The sequence below is a fragment of the Vigna umbellata genome, chromosome 11 (assembly GCF_029865625.1).
Source record: "Vigna umbellata cultivar VRB3 chromosome 11, Vumbellata_1.0, whole genome shotgun sequence".
In the NCBI taxonomy this organism is placed as follows: Eukaryota; Viridiplantae; Streptophyta; class Magnoliopsida; order Fabales; family Fabaceae; genus Vigna; species Vigna umbellata.
This window is the reverse complement of record NC_142175.1, coordinates 26,949,069-26,972,238: the sequence shown is the minus strand read 5'-3', so window position 1 is coordinate 26,972,238 and position 23,170 is coordinate 26,949,069. Positions and strand designations below refer to the sequence as shown.

General features: G+C 30.2%; 1 long non-coding RNA gene across 1 annotated transcript; it reads left to right on the top strand.

Annotated features, from left to right (window-relative positions):
• The first annotated feature begins 4,177 nt into the window (after positions 1-4,177).
• On the top strand, positions 4,178-4,627 carry LOC148191387 (uncharacterized). The gene is made up of 2 exons (XR_015782958.1): positions 4,178-4,311; positions 4,419-4,627. It is a non-coding gene; the product is annotated as an uncharacterized LOC148191387 (long non-coding RNA).
• Positions 4,628-23,170: the final 18,543 nt, after the last annotated feature.

The window sequence follows — 23,170 nt, the reverse complement described above, 5'->3', positions numbered from 1 at the left end:
AAATGACAAACTAAATAGTCACACATGTAGATCATTAGGGATGAGAAAAAAATTCACACTCGCGGATAAAATCTCTCTGACAAGTAATTACTATCTGCGCATATTTATTACTCGCAGGTAACGGGTAGCAGGTATTTTAATATTCGTCTTTAAACGGATTGGGTGCAGATATTATACTATCCGACCCGCGAATACTCATTGTTCGCAAAAAAATAATAATAATAAGATTTAAACCCTCATTTGGTCCTCATATTTGTTGATTGAATCTCAAGTGGGTCATTATTTTTTTTCAGTCTTAATTGGGTCCATAAACTTTTAAATTATCTTAATTAGATCCAAATATTTGAAAAAGCCATGTCTGCTAAATTTTCATAAACGACGTTAAAATTGAGTTACATGATTTACACTTGCTGACGTAAAACTATTTAACGTTTATTTCATCCCTTCTAATATTCTCATGTAAACCTCTAATGGTAGTTCATTGGTTACCTGGAAAAAAATATGCCCGACCCGAGCGACTCGACCCGTTAGTATATACTGATGAGTTGGTTTTGCAATAAAGCTAGGAAAAAGTAGAAGGTGCAGGCGCAAAAAATTGGAAGTGAAGAAGATGCTTGCGTGGGCTTGGAGGACTATCACTTTGAAGAACATGAAGGGGATACAGAAACTCCTGCTCCTAAGTAACTCAAGGTTAAACATCACATGTAATTATTATAAGCTACACACAAATAACATATGATGATGTGTCGTGTCGTGATTTGTTTCTGCTTTGAATTTCGATTGCCATATGTACTCCGTCTGTATACGTATAATATCTTTTTATCATGTAATATCTTCAAAATGTTATACTTCAACCATTATTAAAGAAAAGATGCATAGAAAAGTCTCTATTTTCCCGTTAATATGAGTGGATATCGTTTATTTGTCTATGTGATTAATATAAAAATATAATTTAGTTAATAAAAAATAATAATTAATTTTTATTGTTCTTATTAAAAACATATTGGTTAATATATGAAAGCTACGTTGGTATGCGGAAGTAGTTCGAGTTCTCAAATCAATGCGTATTTGAAAAGTCTTATAAATTAAAGTTTAATATTGCTAAGCATGTGTTGGTAAATCACTTAAGCATGTTTATTAAATCACTTAACATTTGAAAAGTTTAATATTGTACGTGTTTGAGGAGAGTGAATGGAAAGGATTTTAGAGAGGATGAAAAAATGTCAAATGTGTTGGAAAATATGATTATTATTATTATTATTATTATTATTAGTGTTAATATGATTATTAGTGTTTATCATTGTGATTAAAAGTAGGAAAATAGATCACTTACTGCATGGATTAAACAACACAAAAAAGTAAAATAAAACCACAGAAAACAGTACCACGTAAATATCTATTCAGTTACATGCTTATCAGAATCAAATATATATTTTTTCGTATTCGATTCCAAAAATAATCATTGATAAAATCAAGAAGCAATTATCTTTTTTTGCAATTTCACATTGAACAATGATAATGAGTTAATATTATAAAAAGCTTCTTTTCTCTGCAAATGTTTTTACTTGAGAGGGGTAGGATTTTCAATTGATCCCGCAAATCTGCGTCTTCGTTTCCTCTTAAATCATCGTATCTGAACACGATACTTACTCACAAAGCCAAATCTAGTGAACAAAATAATGTAATAAGGTGAGGGTAAAATGGGAATCAAGGGAAAACTTGAAGATACAAGAAAGCACGAAGAAGCCCATAAAACTTTCTCTCTTTTTTTTTAAAAGATGGGTCAAACAAAATGTGCCTAGATTTTTTGTTTATATCTTTTCTTTTTCTTTTTTTCTTCTTTTTCTTTTCATTTTTTTGTTAATTTATTATATTAATATTATTATTTATCTAATTATTTAAAAATAATAATTTTCTAAATTGTTTTAATTTAATTCAATTTATAATTTAAAAAAATATTTCGATTCTTCTTTTAAAAATTATTTAAACACCTAGTTTTTAGATATTTTTTTTTCACTAAAACTAAAATTCATTTACCTATATGAAATGGGGTATTATTAATTAAAATTCTACAAATGTATCATTATGATGAAATTTTTTGTAAGAAAAAAATCACAAGTTACAATTAATTAAATTTTCATTCTGATATGTTTTTTTGTAAGGAAAAAACATTGAATTTTTTAACACAATCACTACAACCCAATCGACCATGCAATATAAATTATTGTTACTGTGAAATTTGTCAATGTTGTGGAAACTAAGGATTTATCATTATAAGCAAATTGTTCAATAAAAAAAATCTTAAATTGTAATCAATTAAATTTTTATTTCAATATGTTGAAGTTTAAAAACGCCTTCCAGATGAAAAGTATTAAATATGATAAGGATGAATAGCATGATTTAACTCAAAAACATTCGAAATTTTTTCTCAGCAAATTAAATTAACATTATTTTCAATTAATCGTTAGTTTTAACTATATAACTTTATTCTATACCATATAAAATAATTTAATTCATTGTTATAATGTTTAATAATATGTTTTATATTCATTATAATTTTAAGATGTATTGCATTAATGACACAAAAGGAAAATATAAATTTCGAATACATTAAATTTGTACTCATTTTATTGTAACTTTTAGTCTAAAACAAATAATAATAATAATAATAATAATAATAATAATATATAATAAAATTTTATAATTTTCTACTATCTTTCATTAAAATTTTATGCAAACCATTATAATTATAATAATTAACATTCTAAATTAAATTAAAAAATCCAATTTAAAATTATACTCATGTTTCTTATAATTTATTTAGATTTAAATTATTATTTCTCTTTCTTTCAACCCTGATTAAAATTAATCTCAAATAAAAATCCAATTCATTTAAATATTAATCTCTATAATAAAATTGTTGAATAATTTAATTCATCGTAAACAAAATTCAAATATATTTTTTTATAATTAATATGTTATAAATATTTTTTAATCGTTATATTTTGGATATTTATTATACTTATAAATACTTAAGTGATAATTTTATTGTATTATCCTTATCGCATACAACTTTTACGCCTCATTAAACTTTATACATTTGGCCATAATTTTGTACATGTCTCTTTTATGTGTCTTTGAATTTTTATGTAAGTTATCACATTAATAATAGTAATAATAATTTTTATTGCAAATTAAATTACAAAATCCGAATACAAATTATACTTAAAACTTTCTATTGACTTAAAATTAGGGTGAGCAAAAATTAACTTATCAACCAAAAATAGTTTGTAAAAATTAGTTTAGACAAATTAAACTATATTTTAATTTTATCAAACTGTACTGAATTATGATATGAATTGAACTGCGTTTCTTAATTGATTTTTAAATTAATTAATTTTGAATTAAATTACAATATTTTTTATTTTTTAACTTGAATTGTACTAATTTTAAATTAAATTGTATTAATTTTGAATGATATCATGATATTTTTAGGTTTTAAAAAAGAAAAGATATAAAATTAAATAGATAAGAAATATTTGTCTTTATAAATTCTTTCCTAAACAATAAATTACTTAAAGGTCTTGCTCTCATGAGATTATCTCTATGAAAATAAAATAAAATATTTCATATTTTTTAAAACTTAAAATATAAATTTAAAGAATATATAATTTTTTTATATAAACTTGCTCAAATTTATCATGTTGTTATAGAAACAAATATCTCTTAGGAACTAATTTTGTGTGCGAATTAAATTATATAATTCAGTTTTGATAAAAAATAGTTTAAATTATATAAACTTGAATTATCAGTTTGCACAAACTCGTCAAAATCACACCCCTTTAGTTATTGTATGCAGGAAAACGCGTTCAAAAACAAAACACACACTTCTAGATCTTGCACTTCAGCGATACAGAAGTCTTATTGTGTACCGTCTGCAAATTTTTTTTCCATCTAAATCTTAACTGTTGATTAATAATAACAAGAACTGTAAAAAGAGAAAAAATGTGTGATGGACGGTTGACTTTGTGGTGTAGAAAACGTTCTGCTGCATAGGATCTTTTATTTCCTTTTAGCAATGTTGATAGTGAAATGGAGGTAATTAGAAGACTTTTAGCAGTGCCGGTTTTGATAGTGATATGGTGTAATTAGAAGAATTTTATTTCCTTTCGAGGAATAAATATAGGAATAGAATGGCAGCAATACCTGCAAACTCCTCTCAATTTTCAACATTCTTCCTGGGTTCATATGGCAGGTGGTTATAATGGACGACGGAGGCATCTTTCAGGCAGTGAGACGAAGAATAATGAGGTGAGTTCTAAGGTTTATTTAACTATTTCTAATTATAGCTATGGTGTTAATTCATTTCCAACATCACCTTGTGACTATTATACTGATGAGTTGTTTTTGCAATGAAGATAGGAAAAAGTGGAAGGCAGAAGAAATGGGTGCTGAAGAAGATGCTTTCGTGGGTGTGGAGGAAGATAACTTTGAACAACACCAAGAAGCACGAAGCTCCTCCTCCGTTTATGTCTTATAGTGTCTTGTAATTCATTTGTTTCCCTTTTTGAATCTGGATTGCTATGTACACCCTATTATTTATATACAATCTCATTGTTTGATTATAGATCATGTTATTGTTTAATTTATTCATTTTTTTCTTGTATCTCCCAACTTTCTCTTAATGTTTAAAGTACCATTTTAATAAGGATATACTTTTCTTTTCTTTTCTATAATTATTCTATCCGGATTTTCTTAACCTATACTCTCTTTTTCACTTAATCAGATTTTAAAATATGATTTAAGATATTATTAAATTTTGAAATTCAGTGTAAAAATTCATGTGAAATCTAATTTACGAATTCACAATATTTTAAAATATAATTAAAAAATTCATCATATTTCAAAATCGTGATTGAATAATATTATACTGTACGAATTAATATTTTGTTTGAGTATATAACTGGTTAAAATTTTACTATTATGTTATATTTTTTCACATGTAATAATACTATGTTATATGTAAATGTAGAATAATGCATAAATTCAAAAAGGTCAACGAGCCCGCGTAAGTTTTATGAACTTACTCATGTATAAAATAATATATCAGACCTTGTATATATTATTGTATACATCAAACTACCCACCACAGAAGCATAAGGAACATTGTTCATATCCATCTTCTCAGCTTCATTTGAAGGACTTTGTTTAACACTCAACTTAAAATGAGTAGCAAGAGGAGTACTTATAACTTTAGCATTTTCCATTTGTAATCTTTGCAACACCTTCTGAATGTAGTGCTCCTGTGATAGCCAAAATTTCTTCTCTTTTCTATCAAGAGTGATACTTATACCAAGAATCTTCTTCGCAGCTCCCATGTCTTTCATGGCAAATGACTCGCCCAGTTGCTTCTTCAACCTATCAATTTTGGATACATCTTTCCCAACAATAAGCATATCATCAACATATAACAACAATATAATGAAATCATTCTCAGAAAATTTCCTTACAAAAACACAATGGTCAGAAGTAGTCTTCTTGTAGCCTTGCTCACACATAACAGACTCAAACTTCTTATACCACTGCCTTGGAGCTTGCTTCAAACCATATAGGCTTTTTTGTAGCCTACACACATAGTCTTCCTTGCCTTCAACAAGAAAACCATCTGGTTGCTTCATGTAAATCTCTTTCTCCAAATCACCATGAAGGAAAGTTGTCTTCACATTCATCTGCTCAACCTCCAAATCTCGAGTAGCAGCTAAACTTAACATAGTTCTGATGGATGTCATCCTCACCACAGGTGAGAAAATCTCATTGAAGTCAACACCCTTTCTTTGTCTGAAGCCTTTCACCACTAATATGGCTTTATATCTGGTAGATGTAGAATTGCTCTCTTGCTTCACCTTGAAAATCCACTTGTTCTCTAAGGCTCTCTTACCCTTAAGCAACTTCACCAAGTCATAAGTGTGATTATCATGTAGAGATTTCATCTCATCCTGCATTGCATCCAACCACTTTTGCTTTTCTTCACTTTCAATGGCCTCTTCATAACATTCAGGTTCTCCCTCATCAGTCAACATTACATACTCATTGATAGAGTACTTCATAGAAGGTTGTTTTGGCCTGTCAAATGTCATGGGTTGAGCTTCTGCTAACTCAGGTATATCACCAAGACTCTCATCTTATGACACATCATCTTCCTCTTCATCAACATTATCAATAGGAACATCCAAGTCATCTCCAATCTGCTGATTATCAATATCACCATGTTGTTCATCATCATGAACATCAATATCCAAATTATTAATAGACAACCGAATTGGATCAAAATCAGTCACATTACCATCTTCCTTAGGTGTAGACTTCTCCACCTTATCAATATGTTCAATGGGTTGATCTTCCATGAATTGCACATCACGACTTCTAACAACTTTCTTTTCAACAGGATCATACAACTTGTAGCCAAATTCATCCTGTCCAAAGCCAATGAAGATGCATTGCCTTGTCTTCACATCCAACTTGGATCTTTCATCCTTTGGAACATGAACAAATGCTTTACAACCGAAGACACGCAAATAATCATAAGTAGCATTCTTGTCAAACCAAATCTTGTCTGGCACCTCAGAGTTCAAAGCAACTGCAGGACTTAGATTAATAACATGCACTGCGGTAAACAATGCCTCACCCCAGAAATGCTTAGGCAATTTTGCTTCAGAAAACATACACCTAACTCTTTCAATCAATGTCATGTTCAATCTGGAGCATGTTTAACTCCTCTAAGAAACAACTGCATCCCCATGTTGGTTTGCAAGTGAACATCACCAACACCAATAACCTTAGACACTCCATTATTACCCATCTTCAATACTCCTAAATCACCAGGTATATAAGATGTGAAGAACTCTTTCCTGGATGTAACATGCAGTGTAGCATCAGTATCAATCATCCACATGCTCTCATCATATACAAAATTAATAGTGTCATAATCACGAAGACAAATAAGGTCACCACATGTAGTACTAGTAACACGATCACCATCATCGGTATCTTTTTCTCATTGCTTACCCTTTTTGTCTTTGCTCTCTTTCTTCAACAAAAAACAATTCTTCTGTTTTGTGACAATAGTGACACTGCACATTCTTGTACCGAGACCTGGACTTGCTTCTGCTTTTATCTCTACCATTATTTTGTTCTTTCTTCTGGCTTCTCCCCCTATTCTCTGTAATAAGCACTTCTGAATGAGATGAAGTACCCTGTGTCTTCCTTCTCATCTTCTCATTAAGAGCACCACTCTTTGCCATTTGCAAAGAAATATCACCATTAGGGGTAGCACTTATCCATGGAAACCTACAATGTCTCCCACGAATCCGGTAAAGAGTTTAATAAGAATAGGCCTAATAAATCATCATCAAATTTTATACCCACTCCTACTAATTGATCATAGCGTCCTTGAAATTCACTTTTGAATATAAAAGAAAATGGTTTTTTTATGAATGAGATCAGAAAATAAAAATTGATACATAACCAATCAATATTGCTTTTTTATTAAAAAACTTTGTTCATTCCAATTATAACAGCAACTGTCAATATATGTAAACCCTAAAATATCCATTTGATCTGTTACACAGATATTATCTAATCGAGTATCTTATCCATATCTATATAGATATAGAATACCGATACTTTACGGTATTTTCAATAAATTATCGTGCTTATCCTTTTTTTTTACAATTTTCAATAGAAAATTTGTAAAAATTCACACAACATGTTATGTGTTTGTTATCCTGAACAAATATGACTGCAATAAAGTTAGAGACAGATCTATAGCTGCAGTTAAATATATGCATGTTTCAAAAATACAAGCCTTATTACATTACACATTACATACTCTAATCATATTCTCCCCAATTCTCCCCAAAATACTTCACTTCAAAATATCTCTTTTCTTGACAATCTCGAATGGATTTTTTTTGTATCCAATTGAATTTAAATATGTAATATCATAATAATGATAGAAATGAAATGCATTTTTTTATATTCCTAAAAAAAATATTGAAAAGTGATTTGAAACAGGAGTTCCTTCCTTGTAGTTCAACTCCACAAAATTTTTCAGCAAGTTCAATTTATTAGTCCCTGACTTAGAAACATACAAGGACTCAAGCTTATCCCATAGGCTTCTTGCATGTGTCTTATTAGCATCAAAATTATAAACATTATCATCAACAAAGTGCCTTATAAATCCATATACCTGTTGATGTTCAAAATTTCATTCTTCATCTGACTTGGATTCCGGTTTATTGGAAGCAAAAACAGGAAGATGCAAATTTTTCACAAATAGAAAGTCCTTCATCTTGCCTTTCCATAGGTGATAATTTTCTCCATTAAAAGGAATCAATTTTGTATGTGCCTCCATCACTCACACAAAGTAAACAGTCCCTTAACCAAAGAGCTATGATGTCACTCTGATGGGGAAAGGGCCAAAATATATAACAACATGGAAAAAGTAATAACGCAGCAGAAATTCAATTCCCCTTCTTGCGAGAATCTGTGAGGAGCACCAAACAAATAGAACAAAAATAGAATCCAAAGCACAAAGAGACACCAACGTGAAAAACCCCTCAATGCAAGGGTAAAAACCACGAGTCGTCCAGACCAAAGAAAAATTCACTATGATCAATAATAGGGTACAAAAGAGTCTCCAATAATAACACAAATGATGTGTTCAATAAGCCAATTTAAATAAGCACAAATGCTTACAAATGAGAACAAAGAAGATAAAAATTCTCCAAAATAAGGCTGCTGGTGCAGGACCGATGTCTCCCAATCTAAACCTCCGATTGACGATTCGAACGGTCAGAATGAAGAACCATATGTCTGGAACTTACTGTCCCAATATCAGCTCGATCCAACAGTGAACGACGACATAGCGACCAAAAAACCAGTGCAGGTTTAGGGTTATACGGGAATGACTTTTTCTCTTTCTTTTTCTCTCACTTGATTTTTGTCTCTCTTCGAATGACTCTCATGTGTCCTACTAATTTGACCCATCTCTATTTAACCTAGTGAGACATAAATGTCCACTTTATTTAGACCTATTCTCCACATAAGAAGGGAGCCCAATAACCCAAAATAAATAAATAAATAAATATATATATATATATATATATATATATATATATATATATATATATATTTATTTATTTATGAAACGACTTAATAATATGAGATTGCTAACTGCATCATTACACGGGTGGTGGAAAAGGATATAGTCTATGCATAACAATAATTAATTTTCTATTAGCATTTTCTACTAGAATGCATATATATATATATACTCACATAATAATTACTTTTACAATATTATATGAGTGGTGATTTCATCAATGGGTTGATATATATAGAATAATTATAATAAAAATGCATAGTTATTTTATAAGGAAAATATCTTTTTAATAATTTTTTTTAATAATATATATGGTCTTATTTCAAATATACAAACTAATAAAATAATAATACGTAATAGTCTGTTATAAAAAAATTATTAAAGGAATTACTAAAATGTCATGATTAATTTTATAATTATTAAATGACGGATAGGTTACTTTTGTTATTGTCCGTCTATATATCTATATTTGTATATCATTTCATGTTTTATATATTTTTAGAAAAATTGATGGATTTTGGTAATTATGAAAATTAAAAGACCATTGAGATTGATTTTTATCTGTCATCATTTTAATGTAAAAATAATTGTATTTTATTAATTGACGAATCGTGATTAAGAGGTGGGGACATGCTCTTCAGTTTATGAAATTCTAAAATTTATGAACGTATCTATCTTAAGTTGACTTTTAAGAACGCTACTGGAAAAGATTAAGAAGGGTTAACGATATTTTGACAGTAAGCTTTTAAAAATTTTAAATGTCTCCAGAAAAAAAAATTTATTTTGATTGCTCTAAATTTTAAATATATCTTTTAGATCTTAGTAATAATACCAATGGAAGAAAAGTGAATATGAATGTTAGGGATACCAATGAGAGCACATTGTTTTTGTTACTAAAAGTTGTTTTGATTTCGTTAAATTGTATGAAGACAGTAATCTAAGTAAACCTTTTGCTTATAGTCATTATTAAAGAAGATAACGAGGTTCAAGCTTTAAGAAGCTATCGAATCAATTAGGATGAGATGGTATGTAGTTTAAGAAATAGGTCTAAGTGAAGGAATATAATAATATATTTAAATTAAAAGACGCTTACTATAAAGTTGACTTGGCCAAGTTAATGTCCTCAACTCAATTCCTTAAAAGATCACATTCCTATAAAAATAGATATTATAAATTTTATTTTGGTAATCATGGCCATGGAAATAAAAATTAAAAGCAGAAACAAATTACAACACACACATCATGACTTATTATTTGACTATAGCTGTTAATTTCATGTGACGTTGACTTAGTAGCAGGAGCAGCTGCATCCCTCTTCGTGTTCTTCAAAGTTATCATCTTCTACACCCAGGCAATCATCTTCTTCGCCACCCATTTCTTGCGCCTGCTACTTCCACTCTTTCCTATCTTCATTGCAAAAATAACTCATATCAATATATAGCAACTCTATAAATTAACCCAACGAATCGCCTATTACTAAAACACAGGCTTATACGTAATAGGCTCTCCTTGAAGAGGGTTCAAAACTGATGAAATACGAAAAGATGAATGTAAACTCATCTTCATATCCATGCAAACCCTTCACTTTGTACACAACGTACGTTATGTTCCAAAGCATAGGTATTCACTAACTACCACCACAGGTTTAAATGAGAGTATCAGAAACATTAGAACTCACCTCATTGTTCTTCGTCTCACTGCCGGAAACATGCCTCCGTCGTCCATTATCACCACCTGCCATATGTGCCAACGAGGACTCTAGAGAATAGAGAGCGGTTTCTGTTAGGAATTTGTGTTATATATATATATATATATATATATATATATATATATATATATATATATATATATATATATATATATATATATATATATATATATATATATATATATATATATATATATATATATATATATATATATATATATATATATAGTATATAATTAAATGCGTTAGAGTTGATTATATTTTATATTAAATGTGTGTTGAGTTGATTATATTTTATTAGTTAATTTATTAAAAAAAGTTAATTAAAAAAATTATGATTAAAGATATATATTTTATGAAAAATTAATTATATATAAACTATAAATAATATTTTAATTGGATGAAAAGTTAAATAATTAGAAATATTAAAACTTAAGATGAGTAATTGATAAAAAAAAAGTAACCATTAAAAAATAAATAAAAGAAAGTTATAATTCTATATACACATTATGACCGTTTGATTTTTTTTATCCTCATAAAAAAAAGACTCAAAATGTTCTATAGTTAAAAAATCAAATACTTTTAATTTATATTATTGAAATAATTAATTTAGGTATATTTTTGCATATTATTCTATAAAATATCAGGACTTGATTCTTTAATTAAAGGGTTAAATTATTTTTATTTATAATTGATGTGCTTTGGATAGATAATCTAACAGTTTCACGCTTCATTGTGCTCCTTTATCTATTGCTACAACAAAATAAAGGGTGGCCGTCCCCAGAGAGGCTGTTGTTGTCACTTTTGTGGATCTACAACCATATTAGTTCTATTCAACCATTACTGTTTACAAATAACCTCCATCACACCTACATTTTTTTTAAATAAAATATTATATTATAATAAAATATAATTTATTTAATTTTAGAGTAAAAATAGAAAGAAAACAAAAGTGTCAACTTATTTCTTCCAATTATTACATAATTGTGTTTGTTTCATGAACGTCTATAGTAATAAAATAGCAAATCAAGTTATTTAATTAAAATATTAATTAAATTATTGAATAAAAAATTGATAAAAATAATTGCAAAAGAGAAGAATAAATTTTGAATAGTATCAATCTATACTTTCTCGTTATTTACTTTTAAAAATGATATTTTAATATTTCCTTTCATCAATTACAGACCTCGGAAATTTAACTCAAAATCCCTGTTCAGATTCATTTAAAATGCACCCAAAACTCTGTAAACTGACGCCAGGTGTCAAGAATGGAAGATTCGAAAATCAGTTAGTGGATGACAGGTGTCGACAGGAGAGTGCACGACCGTTTGGACGTGGGGTAAACAAAAATAATTTTCTGAAAACCCTGCCCACTCTCTTCTGCATGCACCTTCTCCTTCCCAACCTCTGACTTTCCATTTCTCCTTCTTCTCTCTAGAAACTTTTCTTTCTCTCTACTGTAACTTATCGTTCTTTACTCCGATCACCGTTCAGGCACCGTGGAAGCATTCCCGGCGTCCCAAACTTCATCTTGAACCGATTGAGTTTCAAGTTTGAGCTGGTAAGTCTTCTCCCCTTAGCCGTTCGTTCTTTTGTTACATGCAAAGCCAAGTTCTGGTTGCATGTAGGGGTATAGTCTAAGTTATTTGGATTTTTAGGTGGTTTGTTTTAGTTGGAAGAGTTAAGCGATCGTTGAGGATAGAAAGCTGTAGTCGGGCGAATCAAAATCTTACGTTTAGGACGTTCTTTCATAGATCTAGGTAAGGAAATCTTATTTGATTTAATTTGTATGTGGTGTATTGTATGAACGTTCGTTAAATGAATGCATGTTGCTGAATGAGTGAATGTATGTATCAAGTATGAGTATGATGCATGATGGTTGATATGTATGAAGTGTATGAATGTGAATATGAGTAATCGTTTTGGAGTATGAATTATTAATATGGATTTTATGAAGTATGTATTTCCATATGAAAATTTACGTTCGTCTATGAAGGTCATTGACCATTTGTCTTTCTTTTGTGTCCTTGTTTGTTTCTTGTGGACTCGGTGGAAATGGATTCTTTTATTTGGAGAGACTTTCAGTTGAAGAACGAGCGTTTTCATTTTTGGTTATATCTATAAATAAGCGTCAACCGAGGATAAGTCATTCCTTGGTATTTGGTTATGAACCGAAGTATATCTATGTACTTGTATATTCGTTCATCCTTGAAAACTAGTTAAAGTGTATCTTATTTATCAAATTGTATTCTATCAGTTTAGTAGTGCTTGGTCTTATACCTAGCGCTCGTAATTGTTTATTGTAAAAATCTCTCGATGAAAATAGTGTTGTCTAACTTCGATAGTGTTTTCCTCTACTGTGCTGGGTCATTTACTAGCATTGGATTTCTGTATGTGAACTGTACCGACCGGTCCTTCCGACATGTTGGCCAACCTTACATTTCATGAATCGAACACCCATGTCGTCCATCTTTGTTGACAGACAATGTCAAACACCCATGTTGTCCATCTATGTTGACCGATAATGTCGAACACCCATGTCGTTCATCTATGTTGACCAACAATGTCGAACACCCATGTTGTCCATCTATGTTGACCAACAATGTCGAACACCCATGTCGTCCATATATGTTGATCGACAATGTCGAACATCCATGTTAACACTGTCCGACTACACATGAACCAAATGATCCTCCAAGGGTTGACATTTCATGAACCGAACACCCATTCAAATTGACATTCCGTGTCGACCATCCTTCCCAACCGACCCGAACTATAAAAGGTTCTTTAAAGTGTCTACATTCCTTGGATCCGGCTTAGAGCCTCTGTACTTGAATTATTGTTGGAGTATGAGTTTGGAACTCCCGAGGGTCAGTTCATTTAACTGATTCACGATGTAAATAACGTTCGTTACGTATTATATATACACATTTACCCGAGATTATTCTCAAATCTAAAAAGTCACCCTCTTGGTCTTATTCTGTTATGAAACGGGAGAATTATTGATTTCGTTCTTATCGTTTGTCCTCATTCTAAAGAGGTCTGAACGTTCGGTATTTTATGCTCTTAGAGCAAAATGATTAAATTTAACACATTGGAAATGAAAGATGAAATCGAGAATGATTATGAATGAAATGATGTGAAGTTAAACGAGCGTTCCGGGGAGGAACAACTCATGCATTGAATATTGAATTACTGTAAGGTATGACTGTGGGCATGCTAATGCTGGCCGTTCATCCTGATATTTCGTGGGTACTCATCTTCACGTAGAAGAGAGTAGCTCATGCGTGGGAATGGCAGGAGGTCCTAGTCCTTAGGGGTACTTTGGATAGGGCTAACCTCGGGTGGCAGCTGATGAGATTATTCCAGTTACTACATCACCCGGGTGCACGAACGCTTGTAGCTACGCAGATTCATACAATCCGGACGGTCAGTCTAGTAATAGTTTTCGTATGGTTATATGTGATGAGAAGTTTCTTGTTGTTGAAATGCTTAATTTATATGTTGATGTATGAATTAAATTACATAAGCTTACCCTGTGTTTTTCCTTGTGTTGTCTCGTCCTTGTACGTCCGTCTTGTCAATTGCAATGATCATCCGTGTGGATGTGAGCAGAAGGAGACGCATTGTTGGAAGATGTAATTGAAGAGGAGAATTTGGTGGACGTTGAAGTTAAGGCCGAACCTTAGGTCGTTCGGTTAATTTTAGATGTTAGTTATTTCATTTTGATCGTTCGGTATTTGGTTTTGTAAAACCGTTCGATCATGACTTTTCTTATTCTGTTAAATTGTAATTAACTCTGTACTTTTCGCTGTTCGGCTTTTGAACATTATTATTAGTGTAAGACTGCATTGTTTACTATAAAATGTAATCAACTCTATTATATGATTTTCTTACTGTATTTTTGGGATGTTACACTTACCTAGTTTTAGAGATAATACAGTCATTAACAAAAATTATATTTATGAAGAGAAAATAAAAAATAAGTTATAATTGTAAAATGAATATAAAAGTTTAACATTCATTTAAAAACTCCCAATACTATTATTTTATTAATTTTTTACGTCACTTAATTACAGCTTTTATTATATATTTCTTTTTAAAATAAGCACGGTTGTATACAGTTCTACAACCCATGGCTGTTTTTTAAGATATATTTTTTCAAGTTTATCGTCCACGACGTGATTTTCGTTGTTCTTTCCTTCCCAGTTTTCACTGACATGAATATGATTTTCTTTGCCTACATCCCCTCACTCTATGCTCTGCATGCGCCACGTGGCAAAAAAGAGATAGTTTTATAGTTTAAGATTCTTGAAATATAAAATAATTACTTTACTATTTAATCTAATAATATAATATAAAAAATACTTAAAATATTAGTATAACAATTATCACGTAACTGCCGCGTGGTTTATGATCAAAAGCATTATCAGTGGCAATCCAATGTAATTTCTCCCACAACCCTTTGACCACTTCCTTTTTTTTCTCTTTTAGTATCATTGATATATTATTAATCAATGGTTGAGATTTAGCTGATAAAAAAATATGCAAAAAAATATAAAACATGACCTTTCGTTATATTTATCTTTATGATTCTTGACATATCTCTATCATTTATACAACCTTGCAGCAACTACATATAATATTATTTATCTGAAAAAAAAATATTTATTTTTGTAATTATTGTTTAAATATAATATTTTATTATTAAAAAATTGTAAAATAGTTGTTTCCTAAATATATAGTAGATATATATATGTAAAAACATCATCCATTTATAATATTAGAAAGCAGTTAAGAGATGTATTTAAAATATTATAAGATTACAGTCTTTCAGAATTTACTAAGAAATTAAAACTTCAAACACTAGAGTATTCCAAAATATGTTCAGAATTTGAAACTTAAAACATAATAGGTTCTTCAAAATAACATAAGAGAACTAAGAATTCCTAGTGAGTCTAAGCTGCAGCAACATCTTCATTTCTCTCCAATGTTGCCGCCAAAGAAACTTCATCTTCCTCTTCTCACATCCAAGTGGAAGATCATTGCAAAAGAAAACACATACAACAAGCACACAAACAAGCAAGGGTGAGCTAATTATATAAAAGCATGCATCATATCAAGCACATAACATACAAGAGTTAACTTAAATCAAAGCAGTTTAAGGCATACATCCTAGCATGTTATCTTCTAGACTTGACTCGTCCGGACTTTAGAATGATAGTCGAGCTATGGCGGATCCTGCACTTGTGGTGACTTATGAAACTTTGGTTCCCCACCCTGCCACACTCACGAGGTTAGCCTGTTCCGGGCCTTGAGGCATACTGGAAGCCCCCAAGACTAAGACCTCATGCTACTCCTCACCACATGGATTAATCCCTCTACTTGAGTATGATTAGCCATTGGAGTTTCAGAATGACCCCAAGACTGAGCTCCTACTTTCATTCTAAAACACTAAGAATCTCACTAAGAGATCCTACACAGATGGAACTTGATTTACAACTTGGATCATACTTTCATCACTTTGTAATCATATACTTTCTGCCACAATCAACATATACACAATCTCAACAATATACATTACTCACCACTCACAAATTATAAAAATAACATCTCCACAATTGAATCTAAGTTAATCAATACCAAGAACCAAACAGCTCCAACTAACCTATAACAGCTCATAAAATGCATAAATTTATACATACCTACAAGTAATATAATTATTGATTAACACTTACTTTTCAATAAGAAACAAGTATCCTTACTTTATTATATATACATATGATACGTGCAGTATCTTGTAAATATACATATTTATATTATATTAGAAGCATATCAAACTCTCACGTGTTTTGCTGCAATCAAGGCTACTATAGATTATAAATTAATCATAACTAACTGCCTACCTTAAAAATCATAAAGTGCAAAATGGATATTGGAGTTATTGTTTGGAAATACCAACGCACCATTAATCTAATATATATAGTACGTATTTTATCTTATAAATATATATATTTACATTATATTATTATACATACATATATATATATATATATATATATATATATATATATGTATATATATATGGATCCTTACTTTAAATTCCAAACACACAGTGGTTGATTTTCTAAAATTATAATTGACTAGAAATTAACACATGATAACTTTATGCATCTACAATCAACTTGTTTTATTTTATTTTCATCCTAGTAGAGATATTTCTTTACCCCAATTGGTCACCGGAGAGGACCCAAATGTCTGAACGCATCAAACTCACCTTCGACGCCAGCACATATGACTAGTCACAACTGACTGGACCAGGCCAAGGCTGCTCTATGATCAGGGATGTGCCAACTCAGGTTTTTAAGGTTCCTCTATCGTAAGAAAGACTCTCAACAATTAACAATTAATTTATTTAAATTATCTACCCTCAGGTTTTTAAGGTTCTCTATCCTATCAACAAAGAAAGACTCTCTATAATTAACAATTAATTTATTTAAATTATCTATCATGTTCTCTTATGCTCTAAATCTGAAATGCCTAATTTTAATATTTTCACTTCCTCTCATAGCAACCTCAAACAGTACCAGTACATCTATTTAATACCCATATACATGTTATTACAGAACCCTTACTCCAGATCTTCCAACAAGATCAATTCCAGCCAACAAACTCATTCAAAACAAATTAAATTCATCACATCACAACATGTACAATTTCACAGTTTCAGTTATAACACCTAATACAATAAAAGTCATAAAACAGTTTCACAAGAGCACACCAGTTCAACATTCATATGCATATATTTTTATAAAATAAATTCATACAAAAATAATTAGCTCCCTGGAAAGCTTAACAGTACCACTCCTAGGCACGCTCTAGCAATACGTCCTCACAGAGGCGAGTTTGACAGCATCTATAAGCCACCAAAAATTGGTGCAGAGCACATTTCTTAGAGTTAGAAGGGACAGAGAAACTAAAGGAAAAGCTACCAGTAACAGGCAACCAGCAAGTTGCATGGCTTAGGTTCAAGAACGCGTTGAAGAAAAGGGAAAAAAACACTTACCGATCGGAATGGAAAAAAGTTCGGTTCAAACTGAAGCCCTTAGTGCAGCGAACGCGGAAACACCTTCAAATCAAAATTTGATCGGTTCAGTGAACAGAAAATCTAGAGAGAAGACAGAGATAATTTTAGGGCAAGAATTTTAGAGAGAGAAAAAAAGCTGGCAAAATGAAAGAATTCTACTTTTTAGAAAACTCCTTCCTAAGGTTATGAATCCTTAGCTTATGGGCTGACTGCCTCAACATAAGGCCCAATAGCCTCATTATTTTCAGGCTCTTACATTTCCTAAATAGACAGTTATCAAAATATATTTTTCATTCTACCAGAGTTATTATGATAGTTAACCATCTTAATCATTTAAAAAAACTATTTAGTAATTACTTAAATACATAGTTTTTAATAAATAGTATTTAACTTTATAAAAATATTTTTTTATTGGCATTTTAAAAATATTGGATATATCCCTCTTAATTTACATACTCTCTAAATGATATATAGCTTGACTAAAAGCAACATTCAATGTAAAAAATTTATGAATTTTACTTTTCAATTATACTGTACTTAAATTTAGGTTTAACAAAATTTAAGCTCTCATAAATTCAGATAATTTTATGAATTTTTTACAAATATTTTAAAAAAGTATATTTTTAATTAAAGTTGAATTATGTCATTTTACTTTTTTATTCTAGTATTAACGTATGTGGGGATATTTTTCTTTTTTTTTACAATATACTACTTTTTCATTTTAAAAGAATAAAGTAAATTTTTATAATAAACATTCAAATACAATTTATTAAAGAGAAAAAAAAGAAATATCATATATTGAAGATGAGAAAACATGAAGAATGAGAATATGATAAACCTTAACCTTAGAAATCTCCATCACACAAACAAGACACAAGACGTTTTGGTGATAGAATGAGAAAAGAGAGAATTAGAAAGTGGTCTGTTGTATATGCTTGATTTGGAGTGAAAGGGTTATTGGCCAAATAATTATGTTTTAAGTGAGACTGGGAAAGAGAGAGGGGTGCATTGCACTCACCACCAATTCAAATTTTAACGAAAAAATTACTATATTTTATTATTACTAAAAAAATTTGTAGATAATAAAAGTTTAAAATTATTGACGAATTTTATTAATAAAATTTGTTGATAATCAAAATATAGGTTATTGACAGAAAAAATGAAAAAATATTTAAAATTGAAATATTTTCTATTTTCCAAGGGTTTTGAAATAAATATGTTATATTTTTCTTAGTTTTGAAATAAATCTTTAAAACTTAACTAAGGTTAAAAACCTCCATTAGTTAAATTCATTTTTTGAGGTTTAATTAATCTCATGAAAATATCCTCCTTCAAATATTAATTTTTTGTGTGTATTTTTTAGTCCGAGAAAAAAAAGTATTCGTTCTAATGAAATTTGAATATTGTAATATTGTTTTTTAAGCCTAAAATCCTTTACTTAAGAAAAAAATCTAGAATAAGAACTAAATCTTTGTCATGGAACAAAAATCTATGTTGATATAAAAATCTTTACTTTTGTGTTAAGAAGTGGACTTTAAATCTAACTTCAACTCCAAATTTCTCTTCTTCTTCTCTCTCTTTTCCTCCCTTAAAACACAACTCTTAAAACACAACTCTCTCTCTTTTCCTCCCTTAAAACACAACTCTTAAAACACAACTCTTTTACGGAACACACTTCTTCTCTCTCTTCCTCCTTCAAACACATAACACAAACACAAACACATAACACAAACACAAAATCTCACATTGCTCACGTACACACTTCCTGCCCGCCCGTCCCCACCCCCCCCCTCCCTGCCCGCCCGTCCCCACCCCCCCTCCCCCCTGCCCGCCCCGGCCCCACCCCCCCCTTCACTCTCTCTTACCACCCCATACAGCTTTAAACCCAAAAACCCCTTTCTTCTTTTTATTTAAATAATTTCCTTTTCATGTTTTCCTTTCAACACACATACACAAACTACCACTTTTCCTCTTTCTTTTCTCCTCAAATATTATTTTATTCTTTTTACTATTTATATAAAATATAAAATTCTTGAAATAGAAAATAATTACTTTACTATTTAATCTAATAATATAATATAAAAAATACTTAAAATATTAGTATAACAATTATCACGTAACTGCCGCGTGGTTTATGATCAAAAGCATTATCAGTGGCAATCCAATGTAATTTCTCCCACAACCCTTTGACCACTTCCTTTTTTTTCTCTTTGAAAACTCTAAGGGAAATGGTTTCACTCTGTGTGTGTGAGTGAAGAGAGAGGAAAATTTTAATAAGACTCCACAACACTGCACATTGATAAGCAGACAAGAGAGGCCCACTCCACGATACTCCTAGGGCAAAAACGCGATAAAAGCAAAGGGTACTATGGTATTTTACCACTACCACAACGGCATGCACTCGTCCTCCTATAAATATAGCAAGAGCCATTTGTTTTTCCTTACTAACAATTACCTCTCCCTCTGTCTTGTATTCTGGACATAGTGGTGGCACACATGGCAGGTGGCGGTAATGGAAAGAAACAGGTTTGCAGCCGCGAGACGAAGAATGAGGTGACTTCTAACGTTTATTTCATCACCTTCTAATATTCTCATGTAAACCTCTCATCTCATGCATGCTAGTTCATTCGTTACCTATGAACATCACCATTATTTTGTTTCTTTTTTATGAACAAGTAGGTGCCGTGGAAGAGTTAAATCCATAATCTCACCTATTCTCTTATAAATTTATTAAACTAACTTTATAATTTCTAAATGTTATTGAAAAGAGTTAAACTCAATTATTCTTCTTTTCTTGTTCAACTTTTACTAAGTCACCTTATAACTCCTAAATCACCATTATTTGTTGGGTTAAATTAGTTACTATATATACCGATGAGTTATTTTTGCAATGAAGATAGGGAAAAGTGGAAGGCAGAAGAAATGGGTGGTGAAGAAGATGCTTGCGTGGTTGTGGAGGAAGATAACTTTGAACAACACCAAGAAGCACGCACCTGCTCCTCCTATTAAGTGACTGAAGGTTTATCGGTTACCTATGAACATCACCAGTATTGTTTTTTTTTATCTATAAATATTAATCGTTAGTATTTTTGTTAATGGGAAACCTCTCCTATCCTTCTTTCTAAATTTTCCTACTATATCATATAACTCTTAGATCGCCCTTATTGTTGGGTTATAGATGAGTTGGTGTGTGAGAGAGAGTGAGTTTGTGTATGCGTCAGAGAGAGAGAGTGATCGTGATTGTTTGTATCCATACACAATATATCATTTAGTCTTCTAAATTTTAAATATATCTTTTAGTTGTTATTGATTGTGGATTTCTTACAGTAGGTAAAATCTCATCACATTTATTTTTGCTACTAAAAGTGATTTTGATTTCCTTAAACTGTGTTATAAGATGGTATGAGTAAACTTTTGCGTACAGTGATTATTAAGAAAGAATTCAATGATATATATAAATTTTAAGAAATGAAAATAATGTTGAAAACGCATTAAAAGGAAAGAACGTTTATCGTAATTAAAGTTGACTTGTTACAGAACATTTATCTTCACCTTTCTCCCTCTTCTTTCTCTTGAATACGTGATGTTCAAAGCATATTGCAGCAGAGGATCACATGAGATACTAGAAGTGACTTTCGTTTTATCGTCGGAAACATGCCTCCGTCCATTACCGTCACCCGCCATTTGTGCGACAGAGAGGGGTTGCATGTATTGCTACGATTACATCCTATTTATTAGCTAAGACCCTGGTTACCATCGTGGTTAAGACCCTTGTTAACGAAAGGATACGTGAAAGTCACCAATATTACGGTTCTCGACCACCGCCTTTCCCACGGAATTTTCCCAGTCCTTTCACGAATGGGGAAATGAGCGGGGTTTTACAATTATTTCTTATCTATCTTTTTTAATTTAAAATAATTAATTGAAATTAATAGTAGATATAAAAAAAAGCATTCATGTATTCTACTTTAAAATTACAATGAACTGTTAATAAAATAAATGGTATTTTATATTTATGAACAAATTTTCATATTTTTAAATTGTGTATTAGTTTTTATTGAAATTAAGTATTTGTTTTGGAAATTCAATTTAATAAAAGAGATTACAGTTCAAACTTAAATTTAAGGTTTAAATACTTATTTAATTTCTTGTTGAGTTTATTTAATTTAACTTTTTTTTCAATGTATTTTCAGTTTTTGTCAATTTTGTTTAATTTATTTATTTTATTGATGAAAATAATTAATAAACAGTGAATAATATTTGTTATAGATCAGTTTATAGTTTTTTACTTTTTTAAATTTTATAAAAATTGTTCACGTATCAATCAATGTTATGTATTCAATTTAATTTCATAATTTATATTCAATTTAATCTAATTTTTTAAAATAGGATCATTTATCTTTTTAATTTGAAATTAAATTAAATTTTTATATAAATATTATACTGATATTTTTATTAACTATTTTTCGTTTAAGATTGCAGTTAATTTAAAATTAAAATAAAACATGAAGAATAACACCATTGATTTAAAAATATTTTAATTTTAAACCAATTCTAACCCTAAATTAAAAATATTTTTCAAATTTTTAACTCCTTTTCAAATTTTGTTTCTAGCTTTTTATTAAAATATTTTTTGCTTTTTCCTTTTTGTTTTTGTGTGTATTAGGAAGATTTCTATTTTTTGTTTGTCATGCCCATTTAATCATGAATCGGTACAATATTAGTATGGAATGTATTTGATCGATCAATTGTGAATTTTAACAAGAAAACTCTACATTTCGGAAGAAGTTGCATTTTAGAATTATACTTTAACACTCAAATTAATGAGAGAATAAAATAATATAAATTGTAGTATAAAATATAAAGTGAGTATATGAGTTGAAGTTTGAGTAATTGTTTGAGTTGCTATTATAAAGCGTGTGGAGCCCTTATATTAGGATTAATAATATACTAATTATTTTCTAGAAAATTTGTTATGATTAATACTAAATACAACATAAGATAACAATGGTTCATTGGACTTCAGCTTTTGTCATTAGGTTTTGAGTAACATTATTTCTGCACTCTTTAGGTTTTGTCATTAGGTATTGCTATGGTTTGAAAGGGAAACAATAAGAGAGCGGAAAGGGGACAGCGAGGAATGCTTAGCGAGGAAAGGGGACATCGTCTTGGACTACAATATCACTATCAGTAAATAAAGACCCTCTTCGGC